The following is a 19,514-nucleotide window of genomic DNA, read 5'->3' on the forward strand; positions in this document are numbered from 1 at the left end:
ATCTTTCCAGAATAGCATAGATTCCACTGCAAATGGCAAACTTCTATCTCAGTAGATGGAGATTTTGAGAACAATCAAACAAGTGAGATTAGACCCCAGTGTGATGTGCAACGCTTATGTGGCACACAAGAGAACTGAAAGTCAAGGCTGCGTCTTAAATCTTGCTCAAGTAAAGTGGGCATTATTTAACGTATCCACCTCAACTTGACACTTAACTCTTCTTATTTGACAGAGTTAGTGATGGAGGAAATTCACTAAATCATTCATTCATTCTAGGTGCCAGGCACTGTGTTGACTTCTAGAAGAACCACACATGGTACAGACCTTAAGGAACACAGAACCTACATAGTGGATTGAACGGTGTCCTTCCCAAATTCACATCTACCTGGAACCTCAGAATGTGACCTTATTTGGAAATAAGGTATTTGCAGATATAATTAATTCAGATGAGGTCATACTGGATTACATGGGCCTCACATTCAATGATTTGTGTTCTTTTAAGAGGAGACATTCGCAGAGACAAAGACACACAGGGAAGAAGGCCGTGAAGGCAGAAATTGGAGCGATACATTTGCAAACCAAGGAACGCCTTGGAACAGAGGCATTGTAACCCAAAAGGCATGGAACAGATTCTCCCTCAGAGTCTCCAGATGGAAAATGACCCTGCCAACGCCCTGGCTTCAGACTTCTGGCCTCCAGAACTGTGAAAGAGTAAGTTCCTGTTGCTTTAAGCTGCCCCGTTTGTGGTACTTAGCTATGGCAGCCCCAAGAAACGACAGGTTTGGGTACCAGGAAATGAGGTGCTGCTGTAACAAATGCCTAAAAATATGGAAGTGGGTTTGAGACTGAGTAATGGGCAGAGGCTGGAAGAATTTTGGGGACTATGATAGAGAAAACCCAGATTGCCTCAAAGAAAGGATTTGTGGCAATGTGGAGTGAAAAGCAATTCTGGTGAGAATTCAGATGGCTGTGAGGAACAGGGTAGAGAAAGCTTACGGCATCTGAGAGAAAACATGACAGCTTGGCAGAAATATGAATGTTAAACATGCTCCTGGTGAGGTCTCAGAAGGAAATGATGAACATATTATTAGGCACAGAAGGAAAAGCCAGCCTTGTGACAGGAAATTTAGCTTGATTTAAGATCTTGAACCATGGGTCCTATCTCCTTTATTATTGCTAGTTAGAGAAATGATTGTACAGCAGACATTTTTTGAGCTAAATACTATGATATAATAAAATTATACATATTATCTTTTTTCCAATTTCAATCCTTCCCCCAAATCGTAAAAGAGACAAATCAGTTCAATGTTTGATGTTCCACATAAATAAATTTTAAGTTATTAAATGAGAAAGAAAAGCAGAGATCTGACTTTATACGACATTGTTTAAGAATTGGAAGAAATCACCTAGATTTTTCTTGGTAGGATGTGTTTAACCCCTTGATACCATCTCTATGAAATCATCAAATAGTTTTGTTTATACATTTTTTACTTCGTATATTAATTTATCTGTGACAGTACAATTCCAATTACTAAAATGTTTTTCATTCATATGTTGACCAGCTGGGATTCTTTTCTCCATAATGACCCAGGGTGTCTCTTAAGCCTGTGTGTTATAGACTTCGAAATATTAGAAAATGTGTTACCTGACAAATCTTGTCTTCATTTCAGTCCTGTGAATTACTCTTCGCAAGCAGTGTTTAAGAGCCTTTTGCTATCCTAGTGACACTGTGTGCAATGTTATAATTGATGTTTCCTTTAATGTATGATGTTTAAAGCAGAGTACCAAAATTGAAGGAAGTCCTGATCACAACAGAATATAGCAGGATGTGCACATCTCTTGTTCTGGCACTCTACTTCTATTAATTCATATTAAAACTACATTTTACTAAACCAGCCACTTCACATAGTTGCATCACATTATAGTTTAAAGCAATTGATTTCACTCAGTGATATTTACATACATTCTCAAGATGACAAAAAATTGTCACAATGAAAAGTTTTGGATATTATATAAATATACATGCTAGGTAAAATATAATATGGAAAATATATTTCTATAATATATTGTATATGTTAATCACTGATGAAATATAACTATTTTTATACCCAAAAGTATTCTGGCACATGAACTAAAGGGCAAAAAGTTTTCTCTATAAATCTGTGAAAAAATAAAGTTTTAAATATAGATTGAGGAGTATGTGATTTGTATTTTTAATTAAAAATTATTTCATATTGATAAATATAGGATAAAATGTGTTTGGGATGTGCAAAGATTACACATTTGACTTTTATAGATAGCCAAATATTAGCTACATTAAAAAAAAAACTGAATTTTTTAGATTTTATAGCGCTACTGGTGACTGGTAATGAGGTATTCACAGGAAGCTATTGCATTTGAGATACGCTGCATGCCATACTAAAAGCTAATGCCCACCTCAAATACCAGAACACCTGTAACAGATAAGGGTTTTCAACTTTTGGTAGTCAGTTGCCACTTTTGCCTAGTGAAAACAGTGTAGAAGCTTTGGTTCTATGGAATTAAAAAAATAATAATGCATCAACACAGTAATAATTGCAACAATTATACAACATTTTTATTTATCAACTATTCCTTGAAACTTCTGCTTCCATTCATTATGGAGTAGCTTACAGAAGACCAATAAGCCAACTTGAAAACAGAAAAATTTGACTAAATCATTTGTCTGAATACAACGGAGAGCTGCCAACCCAACTAGAAATTGAAAGATGAGGAGTTTGTAGGGAAAAAAAAAACCTCAGAGACTTACAAGGTCACTCTAAGAGTCACTCTTCTTTGGGCTTTTTAAAATTGGTCCACAAATTAGAAGCCATGGTTATAAGTAGAGAAATACAAATAAGAAGCAAAGAAATCAGCAGACTATTTGGTAATCTCACAGGACTAAAGAAGAATAAGCTAAAGTTTGTGACTTCAAAACAGCTGAGATGTGAAAACAGCTGAGATGTGAAATCAAGTTATTGGTGAGAAAAGAGAGATAAAGAATTAGGACATTTTTTTTTCTCCCCTAGAGGCGTTTGCTGAATTCTAAAGAGGGATAAGAAGCTCATCAGAAAGCCACTGAAAAACATAATGGAATTTTCTGGAAATATTTAGAGACAATAATCATACTGAAGAAACCTGAGGATTTCAGGGTGACCAACTGGAGGGCAGTGTCCTAGAAATGAGTGTAAACTACAAGGAGACAGAGCCTTAAACACATTCTAACCTAGCTTCCAGTTAGCCTTGTCCTAAATTAGATTAAGATGATATGCCTTGACTGAATCTCACCATCAGAGGACATGTTGTAACCTTTCTGGAGGAGAACAATCCAGAGTCTCCCTGATTTTTTATAGATAATATTTAATACTCAATAAAAAATTAGCAAACTTCTTACCAATGATCCAGTTAATAGAAGTATGAAAAACAGATACAAAAATAACCAAGATTAGTGTGCTCCAAAATGTAGAATTCGTAAAATAATAAAATCTTAGAATTGAAAAATGTAATAATTGAAATTAAGAAGTTGAAAGATGAGATCATAGTAGCTACAATATAGTAGAAGACAGAATTGGTGAACTGAAAAATAATCACTGAAACATTTCCAGACTAAAAAATGAGTGGAAAATAAAAAAAAGGGATATGGTTAAGAAAAATCAAAATAATTTTTCTCATTAAGATTTGCTTTAGGATATTTACAGGGCAGAGCAAGATGGCCGAATAGGAACAGCTCCAGTCTCCAGCTCCCAGCGTGAGCAACACAGAAGACAGGTGATTTCTGCATTTTCAACTGAGGTACTAAGTTCATCTCACTGGGGAGTGCCAGACAATCAGTGCTGGTCAGCTGCTGCAGCCGGACCAGCGAGAGCTGAAGCAGGGCGAGGCATCCCCTCACCTGGAAAGTGCAAGAGGGAAGGGAATCCCTTTTCCTAGCCAGGGGAACTGAGACACACAACACCTGGAAAATTGGGTAACTCCTACCCCAATACTGCCCTTTACCAAGGGTTTTAGCAAACGGGCACACCAGGAGATTATATCCCACACCTGGCCGGGAGGGTCCCAAGCCCACGGAGCCTCCCTCATTGCTAGCACAGCAGTCTGAGATCTAACTGCAAGGCAGCAGTGAGGCTGGGGGAGGGGCACCCACCATTGCTGAGGCTTAAGTAGGTAAACAAAGCCACTGGGAAGCTCGAACTGGGTGGAGCCCACAGCAGCTCAAGGAGGCCTGCCTGTCTCTGTAGACTCCACCTTTGGGGACAGGGCACAGCTAAACAACAACAGAAAAAAAAAAAAAAAGCAGAAACCTCTGCAGATGCAAACGACTCTGTCTGACAGCTTTGAAGAGAGCAGTGGATCTCCCAACACGGAGGTTGAGATCTGAGAACGGACAGACTGCCTGCTCAAGTGGGTCCCTGACCCCTGAGTAGCCTAACTGGGAGACATCCCCAACTAGGGGCAAACCTACACCCCACACCTCACACAGTGGAGTACACCCCTGAGAAGAAGCTTCCAAAGCAAGAATCAGACAGGTACACTTGCTGTTCAGCAATATTCTATCTTCTGCAGCCTCTGCTGCTGATACCCAGGCAAACAGGCTCTGGAGTGGACCTCAAGCAATCTAATGAGCAAAATAACCAGTTAATATCATAATGGCAGGATCAAGTTCACACATAACAATATTAACCTTAAATGTAAATGGACTAAATGGTCCAATGAAAAGACACAGACTGGAAAACTGGATAAAAAGTCAAGACCCATCAGTTTGCTGTATTCAGGAGACCCATCTCACATGCAGAGACATACATAGGCTCAAAATAAAGAGATGGAGGAAGATCTACCAAGCAAATGGAGAACAAAAAAAAGCAGGGGTTGCAATACTAGTCTCTGATAAAACAGACTTTAAACCATCAAAGATCAAAAGAGACAAAGAAAGCCATTACATAATGGTAAAGGGATCAATTCAACAGGAAGAGCTAACTATCCTACATATATATGCAACCAACACAGGAGCACCCAGATTCAAAAGCAAGTCCTTAGAGACTTACAAAGAGACTTAGACTCCCATACAATAATAATGGGAGACTTCAACACCCCACTGTCAACATTAGACAGATCAACGAAACAAAGTTAACAAGGATATCCAGGAATTGAACTCAGCTCTGCAGCAAGCAGACCTAATAGACATCTACAGAACTCTCCACCCCAAATCAACAGAATATACATTCTCAGCACCACATCACTTATTCCAAAATTGATCACATAATTGGAAGTAAAGCACTCCTCAGCAAATGTACAAGAACAGAAATTATAACAAACTGTCTCTCAGACCATAGTGCAATCAAACTAGAACTCAGGACTAAGAAACTCAATCAAAACCACTCAACTACATGGAAACTGAACAACCTGCTCCTGAATGACTACTGGGTACATAACGAAATGAAGGCAGAAATAAAGATGTTCTTTGAAACCAATGAGAACAAAGATACAACATACCAGAATCTCTGGGACACATTTAAAGCAGTGTGTAGAGGGAAATTTATAGCACTAAATGCCCACAAGAGAAAGCAGGAAAGATCTAAAATTGACACTCTAACATCGCAATTAAAAGAACTAGAGAAGCAAGAGCAAACACATTCAAAAGCTAGCAGAAGGCAAGAAATAACTAAGATCAGAGCAGAACTGAAGGAGATAGAGACACAAAAAACCCTCCAAAAAATCAATGAATCCAGGAGTTGGTTTTTTGAAAAGATCAACAAAATTGATAGACCACTAGCAAGACTAATAAAGAAGAAAAGAGAGAAGAATCAAATCGACGCAATAAAAAATGATAAAAGGGATATCACCACCAACCCCACAGAAATACAAACTACCATCAGAGAATACTATAAACACCTCTACGCAAATAAACTAGAAAATCTAGAAGAAATGGATAATTTCCTGGACACTTACACTCTTCCAAGACTAAACCAGGAAGAAGCTAAATCCCTGAATAGACCAATAGTAGGCTCTGAAATTGAGGCAATAATTAATAGCCTACCAACTAAAAAAAGTCCAGGACCAGATGGATTCACAGCTGAATTCTACCAGAGGTACAAGGAGGAGCTGGTACCATTCCTTCTGAAACTATTCCAATCAATAGAAAAAGAGGGAATCCTCCCTAACTCATTTTATGAGGCCAACATCATCCTGATACCAAAGCCTGGCAGAGACACAACAAAAAGAATTTTAGACCAATATCCCTGATGAATATCGCTGTAAAAGTCCTCAATAAAATACTGGCAAACCGGATCCAGCAGCACATCAAAAAGCTTATCCACCATGATCAAGTGGGCTTCATCCCTGGGATGCAAGGCTGGTTCAACATTCGCAAATCAATAAACGTAATCCAGCATATAAACAGAACCAAAGACAAAAACCACATGATTATCTCAATAGATGCAGAAAAGGCCTTTGACAAAATTCAACAGCCCTTCATGCTAAAAACGCTCAATAAATTTGGTATTGATGGAACGTATCTCAAAATAATAAGAGCTATTTATGACAAACCCACAGCCAATATCATACTGAATGGGCAAAAACTGGAAAAATTCCCTTTGAAAACTGGCACAAGACAGGGATGCCCTCTCTCACCACTCCTATTCAACATAGTGTTGGAAGTTCTGGCTAGGGCAATCAGGCAAGAGAAAGAAATCAAGGGTATTCAGTTAGGAAAAGAAGAAGTCAAATTGTCCCTCTTTGCAGATGACATGATTGTCTATTTAGAAAACCCCATTGTCTCAGCCCAAAATATCTTTAAGCTGATAAGAAACTTCAGCAAAGTCTCAGGATACAAAATTAATGTGCAAAAATCACAAGCATTCTTATACACCAGTAACAGACAGAGAGCCAAATCATGAATGAACTTCCATTCACAATTGCTTCAAAGAGAATAAAATACCTAGGAATCCAACTTACAAGGGATGTAAAGGACCTCTTCAAGGAGAACTACAAATCACTGCTCAGTGAAATAAAAGAGGACACAAACACATGGAAGAATATACCATGCTCATGGATAGGAAGAATCAATATTGTGAAAATGGCCATACTGCCCAAGGTAATTTATAGATTCAATGCCATCCCCATCAAGCTACCAATGAGTTTCTTCACAGAATTGGAAAAAATTGCTTTAAAGTTCATATGGAACCAAAAAAGAGCCTGCATCTCCAAGACAATCCTAAGTCAAAAGAACAAAGCTGGAGGCATCATGCTACCTGACTTCAAACTATACTACAAGGCTACAGTAACCAAAACAGCATGGTACTGGTACCAAAACAGAGATCTAGACCAATGGAACAGAACAGAGTCCTCAGAAATAATACCACACATCTACAGCCATCTGATCTTTGATAAACCTGAGAAAAACAAGAAATGGGGAAAGGATTCCCTATTTAATAAATGGTGCTGGGAAAATTGGCTAGCCATAAGTAGAAAGCTGAAACTGGATCCTTTCCTTACTCCTTATACGGAAATTAATTCAAGATGGATTAGAGACTTAAAATGTTAGACCTAATACCATAAAAACCCTAGAAGAAAACCTAGGTAATACCATTCAGGACATAGGCATGGGCAAGGACTTCATGTCTAAAACACCAAAAGCAACGGCAACAAAAGCCAAAATTGACAAACGGGATCTAATAAACTAAAGAGCTTCTGCACAGCAAAAGAAACTACCATCAGAGTGAACAGGCAACCTACAGAATGGGAGAAAATTTTTGCAATCTACTCATCAGACAAAGGGCTAATATCCAGAACCTACAAAGAACTCAAACAAATTTACAAGAAAAAAACAAACAACCCCATCAAAAAGTGGGCAAAGGATATGAACAGATATTTCTCAAAAGAAGACATTCATACAGCCAACAGACACATGAAAAAATGCTCATCATTACTGGCCATCAGAGAAATGCAAATCAAAACCACAATGAGATACCATCTCACACCAGTTAGAATGGCAATCATTAAAAAGTCAGGAAACAATAGGTGCTGGAGAGGATGTGGAGAAATAGGAACACTTTTACACTGTTGGTGGGATTGTAAACCAGTTCAACCATTATGGAAAACAGTATGGCGATTCCTCAAGGTTCTAGAACTAGAAGTACCATAGGACCCAGCCATCCCATTACTGGGTATATACCCAAAGGATTATAAATCCTGCTGCTATAAAGATACATGCACACGTATGTTTATTGCGGCACTATTCACAATAGCAAAGACTTGGAATCAACCCAAATGTCCATCAGTGACAGACTGGATTAAGAAAATGTGGCACATATACACCATGGAATACTATGCAGCCATAAAAAAGGATGAGTTTGTATCCTTTGTAGGGACATGGATGCAGCTGGAAACCATCATTCTCAGCAAACTATCGCAAGAACAGAAAACCAAACACTGCATGTTCTCACTCATGGGTGGGAACTGAACAATGAGATCACTTGGACTCGGGAAGGGGAACATCACACACCGGGGCCTATTATGGGGAGGGGGGAGGGATGGCATTGGGAGTTATACCTGATGTAAATGACGAGTTGATGGGTGCTGACGAGTTGATGGGTGCAGCACACCAACATGGCACAAGTATACATATGTAACAAACCTGCACGTTATGCACATGTACCCTAGAACTTAAAGTATAATAATAATAAGAAGAAGAAGAAAAAAGAATTCAAAGCCAAACAAAGAGGAGAAAACAAGTCCCAAAATACCAAAAATAGGCAAGTAAATGGAGTAATTGATATTCTCATTCACTGTTGGTAAAAGGGTAAATTACAATAACCAGTGTGCTGCTGATATCTATTAAAGCTAAACATTCACATACTCTATGACCTAGAATTCTACTACTATGTGTTTATCCAGTAAAACGTTCATCTGTGTGTAAAAAGTGAAAAGTAAAAACAGAGGGAAGTTCATCATAGCACTATTTGCAATATCCCCAAATGGAAAAATAACCCTAAATAGCTTTATCAACAATAGAATTAAAATAATATTTTTATAGTCATATGATAGAATACTATATAGTAAGGATAATAAATACACTACAACTAAAAGCAGTAACACCGATAAATGCCAAAAGCATAATAATGACTAAAAGAAGCCAGGCATGAAAGAAAATATATGCTATATAATTTCTATTTATACAAACTTTAAAAATAAAATTAGTCTTCGGTATTAGAAATCACAATGGTGGTCACTGCTGTGAGACACGTCAGAAGTCACAACAGTGGTGGTTCCTGTGTGAGGTTGTAGGAACCGTAAGTCTGTGTATGTTTCCAGGATTCCTACTACAAGGGAGGAACTATTTGTCTTACCAAGGAATTAAATTGTTATGAAAACAGAAATGTAGCAAAAGATGGAGAGAGTGCCTTGGCAGCATTTAAGTCCTTGGTTCTAGAGTAATTGCATCTGGGATGCACCCTTGCCCTTCTTGAATCTTCGTTGTTCATTTTTTCCCTAGATCTTTTATCCAGTCTATTCTCTCATTTGCGTAATTTGCTTTAAGACAGTTTCCTGTCACGTGAAATAGAGACAAGCTTGGTTAATACAATTACGGACGCTGGCACATACTTTGGTGGATTTCCACCCCCTCCACCCCCATCTATTGCACAACAATCTTGCTCAGTCCAGAGACCAGTATGTTACACAGAATCCTCACTCAAAATTGTGTTCAAGTCATTGGGATGGCTGTTGTATTTTTTCTTTCTTTTTCTTTTCTTTTTTTTTTTGAGACGGAGTCTCGCTCTGTCGCCCAGGCTGGAGTGCAGTGGCCGGATCTCAGCTCACTGCAAGCTCCGCCTCCCGGGTTCACGCCATTCTCCTGCCTCAGCCTCCCGAGGAGCTGGGACCACAGGCGCCGCCACCTCGCCCGGCTAGTTTTTTGTATTTTTAGTAGAGAAGGGGTTTCACCATGTTAGCCAGGATGGTCTCGATCTCCTGACCTCATGATCCGCCTGCCTCGGCCTCCCAAAGTACCGGGATTACAGGCCTGAGCCACCGCGCCCGGCCAGCTCTTGTCTTTTCAAACCCTAACAGATAAAAGTGTCATCTAAAGCCAACTGAAGTACTGAAAATAAAAGCCAGTGCAAGAGAGGAGGAGAGATGAAAATATCCCTGGAACTATCATTGGAGCACTTGGACTAAGGCTACTAAATTGACCCCAGAATATAAATACAGTTAAGAAAAGTCAACTTGTGTAGTTCTACCAATAATAGCTTTTCCATGGCTACCTTGTTTTAATTTTAAAGTCGTTAAGCTTCCTGGAGATGAGCATTTTAAAAGATCATATATATATATTTTTCTTAAACAAGTATTAACGCCTATTATGTAATAGTCCAATTGCCCGGTGGAGATAGGCAATACTGGCCTTGAGAAAACTGACCAAAAGGGGCAGAGGGTGGAGATTGTGAGATGAGAAGTTGGTTGTTTGACTTTGCTGCTTCACAGCTTTACTAATCATGGTAGTGGTTATATTTTTTCATCATATGTAGAGGAAGGTTTCTCTCCTGAGTATCAAATGGAAAGCTAAGGTTACAATGGCTGTCCAGTTGTTACTTTACTCAGTGCAGCTGTTTTCTGTTATGTGATAGCAGTGACCAATCATGGAAGTATTTTCAAATATGTACGTACGTGTGTGCACACGCGAGCGCATGTGTGTGTGTGTAAGGGTGTGTAAAATCTTCCATCCCAGACCCAGGGTACATGAACTTCGACTTTTAACTCTGGCAATTATTTCCTTACTGAATATTTTTGATGATTTTACCTAATGGTCTCTGAAGTTATTTTTGGAAACAATTTAAAATCAAAATAAAGAATTTCAATGAATCCCAAATAACGGTGCCAGACAATGTGTTAAGCCTCCCCAGCTCAGTTCCACTCAAGGCAAGACAATTTTAGCTAAAATAAGAATGGCAGATTCAGAAAGAGTTATGACAAAATTCAATCCTTGAGTCTCATGGAAAGATTTGATCCAGCAATTCTGTATTCCCCACATAGAAATTCTACTTCACACATTAGAGTGAGGACTCATATCTAAAGGCAATATGTATTTGTACAATGAAAATTATTCCCTGATTTTATGGACTGATGAGGTCCCAGTACCATTTCTTAGTAGTAAACATCTATCTCTATTTTTACTTATAGGTACAGAGATATAAAGAAAACTAACCCTCATTTGTCCTGAGTAACTGCTCTGTTATCTAAACACATCGAGTTTAACATGAAACAACTTAAAATACTCATTAAATAGTGAAAAAAATCAAGGTACATAGAATGCAATAACCAGTTGATACTGTGATATTGGAGAAATGCTTAAATAAATAGCTTAAGCTCAGGAGTTCTTTGGAATAAAAACCCCATGCAATGTGAAAACAGAGATGTAAGTGTTCCTTTATGTTGGCCTTAGCTCCCTCGGTATGTAATTTAATATCCTTTCTCAAAGCCCAACAATAACTATATATTTATTTAAGCTCTTACCAATGTGTATGAGTTATGATGCTGATCTCCTGAGTTGGCAACAAGATGTTTAATAAAATTATGAGATTAGAAGGAATTCTGAGAGAAGATCTTATCTTTCTCCCAGTCTTGAAATAATACTATTCCAAAAAACAAGGCAAAACAAAAAAAAGTTCAAATAAATGCAAACAATGTATTATTTGACAGCTGGAATTCTGTTTGTTCATCACAGAAAACCAAGTGCTGAGAACAATATCTGTCCTCAATTAATGCTGGTAGAATAAGTGATTGCTTAAAATCTAGATGTGCTAGAAGATTTAATTAAAGTTGGTATGATTAAAGTCTGTATTTTTCTTGTTTTTCATTAGAATGTGTGATTTTCTGCATTAATATTTTAATACTTCATTTAATTCAAAACTTCAGAGGCTGGTTTTTGCTTCAATAATTACTTAGTCCCACTATTTTTTAAACATAGTTTTAAAAATCTCTGAACCTCAAACTCCCTGTTCCGTGCTCTTTTTTATAGTTCTAGACTTAATGTAAATGAAGTAATGAAAAAAAATTTGTATAACAATCCTGATCCTCTCCCATCCAAGGACAAATATACAACGTAAAGTCACCAGTTTTTTTTTTCTTTTTTGCTTCATGGTCAGTGCTAAATCCCAGAGTGGTTAGTTTTTCTGAGAACTCCAATTTCTCCAATGAAGAATAGATTATCTTTCTTGTATTTCAGCAGGAAGAAGTTTTGCGATTTACCTGTCTTCAGGAAGCTGGATAATTTTCCCTATTTATTCTCAGAGAAGTTTAGTTTAACTGTTTTGACTATTTTCTCTTGTTTTCTTATTGGTTTTCTAGAGATTTTCTCAAATTACAGAAGACAAAATGAGATGCAGCCACCAACTCATTAGATAAATAATGACCGTGAGAATTGTGCCCCGATTTTTGTCCTATACACCATATTGTTCTATATGCCTTTTTACACATGCTTTAAACATTATAGTTCCATACTACCTACGGGTGTCCTTGGAAAGCCATAACATTTAAGGGGTCATTTCTTACTAGAGTGCTTCAAGGATTTAGCAAATCTCCAAAGATCACTATAAAAGGATGTACGATTTTTACATTGCTAGACTGGGGTCTTGAGGTAAGTGTGTTGGCAGATATTAGTCAGCTCCTTGCATTCTATTTCTCCCAATTGGATGGCCATAGCAGTTAGATGCTCAATAAACTATTTTTAGTTCCTTTATGAGGTCAGCACTGTTACTGTATATTCCTGCGGTTTGATTTTTGTTCTCTGCAGATCTTTAGTCTTCTGTTTCTGTCTTCTATGTTTTCAAGTATAATTAGTGATCTTCTTCCATAAGTGCTGTTCTTTCACTCACTGCATTTCACTGCGAAGGTCTTTTAGGGAAATTTAACTAAAAGCTCCCCAAAAACCATCTGCAACAACACTTGTACTGAAATTGCTTTTAACCAGAATTGTTAATGACTTCTTGGATGTTACAAAAGACTCTTTTTTGAAAAAAATTTCAATTAAGAAATAATTTCCATAAGTGAAAAAGAAGACCTTAAGTTTACAGCTAACTGAATGTTATGAATACATCCTAATCAAGACATAGAACATTTTATCAACCACATAAATTTCCCTGGTACCCCTTTTAGTTCAGTCATCTGCCCCTTGATGCAAGCATTGTTCTGCTTCTAATTGCCATAGATTATTTTTGTCTATTTTTGACATGAATAAATATTACAGTATGTATACTTTTGTACCTGGATTCTTTCACACATCCTAATGTTTGTGAAGTTCAACTATGTTGTTCCTTGTCTCAGTTGTGCTCCTTCCTTTTTCTTTCTGTCCTTTTTCCCTAGAAAAATTGCTGAGTATTCATTAATATAAAAATACTAGAATTTATTTCACCTTCAAGGAGGGGATGCATGACTCCCTGCACCTAAGTGCGAGCTGTACAGGGTACCTTCCTCCAAAGAGCACAATATAGAAAGGGCAAAAAAAAAAAAAAAAAAAAAAAGAGTAACTGCAGTAAAGAAACCTGAGAAATGCCACCTCAGTCAGGTGACCAAGGTCAATATCAACAGTGATGGATCAAGTTCACAGAGTATATATTCTCGATATATATAATGTGATCAACACTGCTCTTTCATCCCCAAAACCATAACACCAGTCTATACATAAGAAAATAATCAGATGAACCTCAATTAAGGGACATTCTACAAATTACATGGCTAGTACTCCTCAAAACTCTCAAGGTCATCAACAACAAGGAAAGAATGAGAAACTGTCAGAGTCAAGAAAGCCTAAGGAGATATGATGTCTAAATGTAATGTAATGTATCCTGGATGGGAAAAAGGAGATTAAGTAAAAATAATATCTGAGTAAACCATGAGCTTTGGTTAATAACAGTGTATTAGTTTGTTACCGGATGAAAGTCTTGAGTGCAAGTTGTCCAGGTTCTTGGCATATTTAACAAATGCATTGAATAAAACACACAACCAAAGCAACAGAAGATTAAGGCATAGATTTATTGAAGCAAAAGTACACTACAGAGAGTGGGAGCAGGCCCAAGCAAGTGGCTCAAGAGCCCTGACTGTAATGTTTCTTGGGTTTTTAATTGAAATAAAAAAAACATGGTAAGACCCTTAAGTACCCTTTAGAAGCCTCTGATAAGTTACACCTTATACAAATGAAGGATTTTGCCCAGGACCAGTCAGTGGCAGGATTCTGCCCAGGACCAATCAGAGGCATCCTGCCTGTGATGTATACGCAAATGAAGGTTCTAGAATGGACCGATTACAAACATTCTCATTCACGAGGTAGGGGAGGAGAGGTTTGGGGAGAGAGGGGCATTTGGCCCCTTATATTAGTGTTCATGGAGAGGTGGGGCTTTCCTCTTACTTCATTTCCAAGAAGGCAGCCATGGGTTGGCCTTAGGTTTCCTATTTCTAGACCCTATTCTTCTGCCTCAAGTTTGGTTCCTTGATAGTAATACCTACCATACCAATGTAAGATGATAATGGGGAAAACTGGATATTGGGTATATGGGAATTGTCTTTACTATCTTTTCAGTTTTTCTGTAAATTTAAAACTATTCTAAAAATAAAATCAATTTGAAAACAATAAACAAAAATGTGCATAAAAAATATAACAATTTGATTATGCATTTTGTTTCTGAAATTTGAGGCTATTTCCAGGTTTTATCTATTGTGAATAAAGTTACTATAAATGTTATTATACATGTCTTTCTTGGAAGATTTGCATTTATTTCTCTTGGGAGAATAACTAGGAATAGAACTGTTAAGTCATAGGGTAGATGTACATCTAACTTTGTTAGAAACTGTCAGTTTCTTAAGAAGGTTTAGCATTTTACACAATAATCACCATATATCAGAATTCAGTTATTTCAACATTTGGTATTGTAAGTCTTCAATAGTTGTGAAATGGAAATGATTGTGGCTCTGATGTGCATTTCCTAGATGACTAACGTTAATTGCCTTTTCAGTTGTTTACTGTGTGTTCCTCTTTTTTTGGTATCTGGTAAAATCTTTTGCCCATTTTAAAATTAATTTTTAAATAATTATTATTATCACTATTACTGAGTTAGATGGGTTTTAAAATATATTCTGGATACAAGTCTTTTTTCAAATATAGAAATTTCAAGAATTTTGCATTGCCTACAAATTATCTATCTGTACCTTTTGATGGGCACTTTTAATTCTGAGTAAGTCTAATTTATCGATATTTTCTTTATGGCTAGTTAATTTTATTTCTTTTCTAACAAATATCTTCATAACAATATGTTATCTTTTGACTTCTTTCCTAGCTGCCTGATAACTTTAAATTTTATATATAAGTATATGACCTAGATTGAGTTAATTTTTAGATATGATATAAAGTACAGGTTAAGGTAGATTTTCTTTATAGGGATCTGCTACTATTCTAGAATCATTTGTTGAAAAGACTATCCTTTTCGCCATTAAATTGCGTTGTTTCCTTTGTTGAAAACAAATGGACCATAAATACGTGTGTGTAGGGGTGGGGAGGAAGTATTTCTAGACTCTTCATTCTTTTCCATTCATGATTTTGCCTAGCCTTATGCCAGTATCACTGGTAATTACTGTAGTTTTAGAGCAAGTCTTGAAATCAAATAGTAAAACCCAATTATTAAATTGCTTTGGCTATTTTTATTTCTTTTTAGTTGCTTGTATATTTTAGAGTCAACCTGTTAACTTCTACAGAAAATGACTGCTAGGATTTTGATTGGGACTACGTTAAGTCTGTAGATTAATTTAGAAAGAAGTGATATCTTAACAAGTTTATATATTATAAAACATGAACACACTATAGCTCACCGTTTATATCTTCTTTGATTTCCCTCAGTATGTCTCCTATAGGTACAGTCTTGCACATTTAAATATGTTATTCTTAAGAATTTAATTTTTAATGCTTTATGTTACTATGAATGGTATTCTTTTTTAATTTCATTTTTAAATTTTTGTTACTCACATATAAAAATATAATTGGTCTTTGCATACTGATTGCATCCAGTGAGCCTGGTAAATTTACCTTTATTGTAGTAGTTTTATTTTTTCTAATTTTTTTTTTTTTGAGATTCCTTTGGATTCTCTATGTACTTAATTGTGTTATGCCTCCAGCTTTGTTCTTTTTGCTTAGGATTGTCTTGTCTATGTGGGCTCTTTTTTGGTTCCATATGAAATTTAAAGTAGTTTTTTCCCAATTCTGTGAAGAAAGCAATGGCAACAAAAGTCAAAATAGACAAATTGGATCTAATTAAACTAAAGAGTTTCTGCACAGCAAAAGAAACTATCATCCAAGTGAATAGGCAACCTTCAGAATGGGAGAAAAATTTTGCAATCCATCCTTCTGACAAAGGGCTAATATCCAGAATCTACAAAGAACTTAAATTTACAAGAAAAAAACAACCCCATCAAAAAGTGAGGGAAGGATATGAACAGACGCTTCTCAAAAGAGGACATTTATGTGGCCAACAAACATGAAAAAAAGCTCATCATCACTGGTCATTAGAGAAATGCAAATCAAAACCACCATGAGATACCATCTCACGCCAGTTAGAATAGTGATCATTAAAAAGTCAGGAAATAACAGATGCTGGAGGGGATGTGGAGAAACAGGAATGCTTTTACACTGTTGGTGGGAGTCTAAATTAGTTCGATCATTATGAAAGACAGTGTGGTGATTCCTCAAGGATCTAAAACTAGAAATACCATTTGACCTAGCCATCCCATTACTGGGTATATACCCAAAGGATTATAAATCATTCTACTATAAAGACACAAGCACACGTATGTTTATTGTGGCTCTGTTCACAATAGCAAAGACTTGGAACCAACCCAAATGCCCATCAATGACAGACTGGATAAAGAAAATGTGGCACATATACACCATGGAATACTATGCAGCCATAGAAAAGAATGAGTTCCTGTCCTTTGCAGGGACATGGGTGAAGCTGGAAACCATCATTCTCAGCAAACTAACACAGGAACAGAAAGCCAAACACTACATGTTCTCACTCATAAGTGGGAGTTGAACAATCAGAACACATGGACACGGTTTGAGAGGCCAAGGGGGGCGGATCATGGGGTCAGGAGATGGAGACCATCCTGGCTAACGTGGTGAAACCCCGTCTCTACTAAAAAACAAAAAAAACAAAAAAAACAAAAAAATTAGCCTGGTGTGGTGGCGGGCGCCTGTAGTTCCAGCTACTCAGGAGGCTGAGGCAGGAGAATGGCGTGAACCTGGGAGGCAGAGCTTGCAATGAGCCCAGATCACACCACTGCACTCCAGCCTGGGCAACAGAACAAAACTCTGTTTTTAAAAGAAAAAAAAAAAAAGGAACACATGGACACGGGTGGAGGCGGAGAGCATCACACACTGGGGCCTGTCAGAGGGTGGTGGTTTGGGGGAGGGATAGCATCAGGAGAAATACCTAATGTAGATAACAGGTTGATGGGTACAGCACACCACATGGCGTGTGTATACCTATGTAACAAACCCACAGCAAACCCACACGTTCTGCACATGTACCTCAGAACTTAAAGTATAATAATAAAATTATTTTTTTCTTTTTATTCCTGTTACTTTATTTCATGTGTTTATATCCCCCTTGTCACTGACCTAGGAAATCGCATGCTTTCTTTTTCACTTAAAATTTCTTCTCATTGTCATCAAAATGATTTTCTAAACCTTCTGAAAAATAGATCCTTGATTATTATTGTAGTTGACTGATTTCTTCTTATAATTAAACTAAATTTGTGGATTTTTTTTTGTGTGTGTGTGAGACAGAGTCTCGCTCTGTCGCCCAGGCTGGAGTGCAGTGGTGCCATCTCGGCTCACTGCAAGCTCCGCCTCCCGGGTTCAGTCATTCTCCTGCCTCAGCCTCCGAAGTAGCTGGGACTACAGGTGCCCGCCACCATGCCTAGCTATTTTTTTTTCTATATTTTTAGTGGACATGGCGTTTCACCATGTTAGCCAGGATGGTCTCCATCTCCTGGCCTCGTGATCCGCCTGCCTCCGCCTACCAAAGTGCTGGGATTACAGGTGTGAGCCACCGCGCTCAGCTCAGTGTTACAGCTCTTAAAGATGGCAAGTACCCAAAGAGTGAGCAGCAGCAGCAAGACTTATTGTGAAGAGTGAAAGAACAAAGCTTCCCCAGACTTGAAGGGAATCTGACCAGGTTGCTGCTGCTGGCTGGGGGTGACCAGCTTTTATTCCCTTATTTGTCCCAGTCCATGTCCTGCTGATTGGTCCATTTCACTAAGTGCTGATTAGTCTATTTCACAAAGTGCTGATTGGTCCATTTTACAGAGTGCTGATTGGCACATTTTGCAAACCTCTAGCTAGATACAGAGCACTGCTCAGTGCATTTTACAAACCTTTTGTAGAAAAGTTCTCCAAGTCCCCACTAGAACCAGGAAGTCCATCTGCCTTCACCTCTCAGTACTACACTTAAACCCAGGCAAGAAGGACTTGCCCTGGGCCCTGAGTTTTAGACAGGTCTCTGTTCTGGTCTCCTCTGGTCAAGCACCTCTCTACAGGCCAAGAAAGACATGGGGTTAAAGGTATGCTAATTGGTGCCTGCATGCTCCTTTTAGACCAAGGTTATCTGGGATCCTGGACCTTCCAGCATCTATGTGGCCTCTTCCTGTATTCATTGTTCACTCCTCCTGAGGGCAGACTGTGCAGCTAGTATGCGAACTCTTAGGCCTCAGGGATAATTAGAAGGTGGATTTGCAGAGGTAGAATATGGCTGGAATTTAGATGTTTTGACCAGTGTATCCAAAAGTGCAGGACAGAGATCCCCTGCAAGGTGAGGTGATGCGGAGGGAGGTTAGAGAAGGGCAGGAGCTGCTCCATGTTCCAGCTTAGACTTTTTAAGAGCCTGATGCTGCTGAATTTAAACCCAGATTCCAAGTTGTTGTTATAAAGCTATTTATTAGAGTCGAATGATAAACAGTTTGTTAGGTTGTTTTATAATTTTAAGATATTTAGACACCTAGCATGTGGGTCTCCATCTGAACCCTTACTTTGTATTCCACAAATATTAGGGTCCACTGACTTTGAAAAATATATTTCCTCCACAATACTCTCTCCTCTCACCTCACTTAAATTCAATTTTTTTCATAGCCTATTTTAAGTTCTTATGAGACCTGCTTGACTTTATATTTTAGATTCTTTTATTTCCTGTGAACCATTGTGTTATCTGCTCTCTGCACAAACTGCATGGTATACATCCAATATTATTAGGATTTTAAAAAATCATTGTATTTGATAGCCCCTGCAGTAGTTTATTGTCAGAGACCATATTGTAACATCCTTTCTCTCTTCCCTCTGGTAACGTCACGAGCAAAGGCATTCAGATTGCGAGCACAATCTGACTCCAGTGGAGGTCTCAATACAAATTATTGTTTACTATTAGCTTTTCGGTTATTGTCTTACTGAAATATTTTAAATGTCTACT

At 37.7% G+C, this 19,514-nt stretch overlaps 1 pseudogene; it reads left to right on the top strand.

The window, feature by feature from the left end:
• Positions 1 to 18,771, top strand: part of LOC105490334 (ATP-dependent RNA helicase DDX39A-like) — a 33,841-nt pseudogene extending 15,070 nt beyond the window's left edge.
• Positions 18,772 to 19,514: the final 743 nt, after the last annotated feature.

The sequence above is a fragment of the Macaca nemestrina genome, chromosome 16 (genome assembly GCF_043159975.1).
Source record: "Macaca nemestrina isolate mMacNem1 chromosome 16, mMacNem.hap1, whole genome shotgun sequence".
Lineage (NCBI taxonomy): Eukaryota > Metazoa > Chordata > Mammalia > Primates > Cercopithecidae > Macaca > Macaca nemestrina.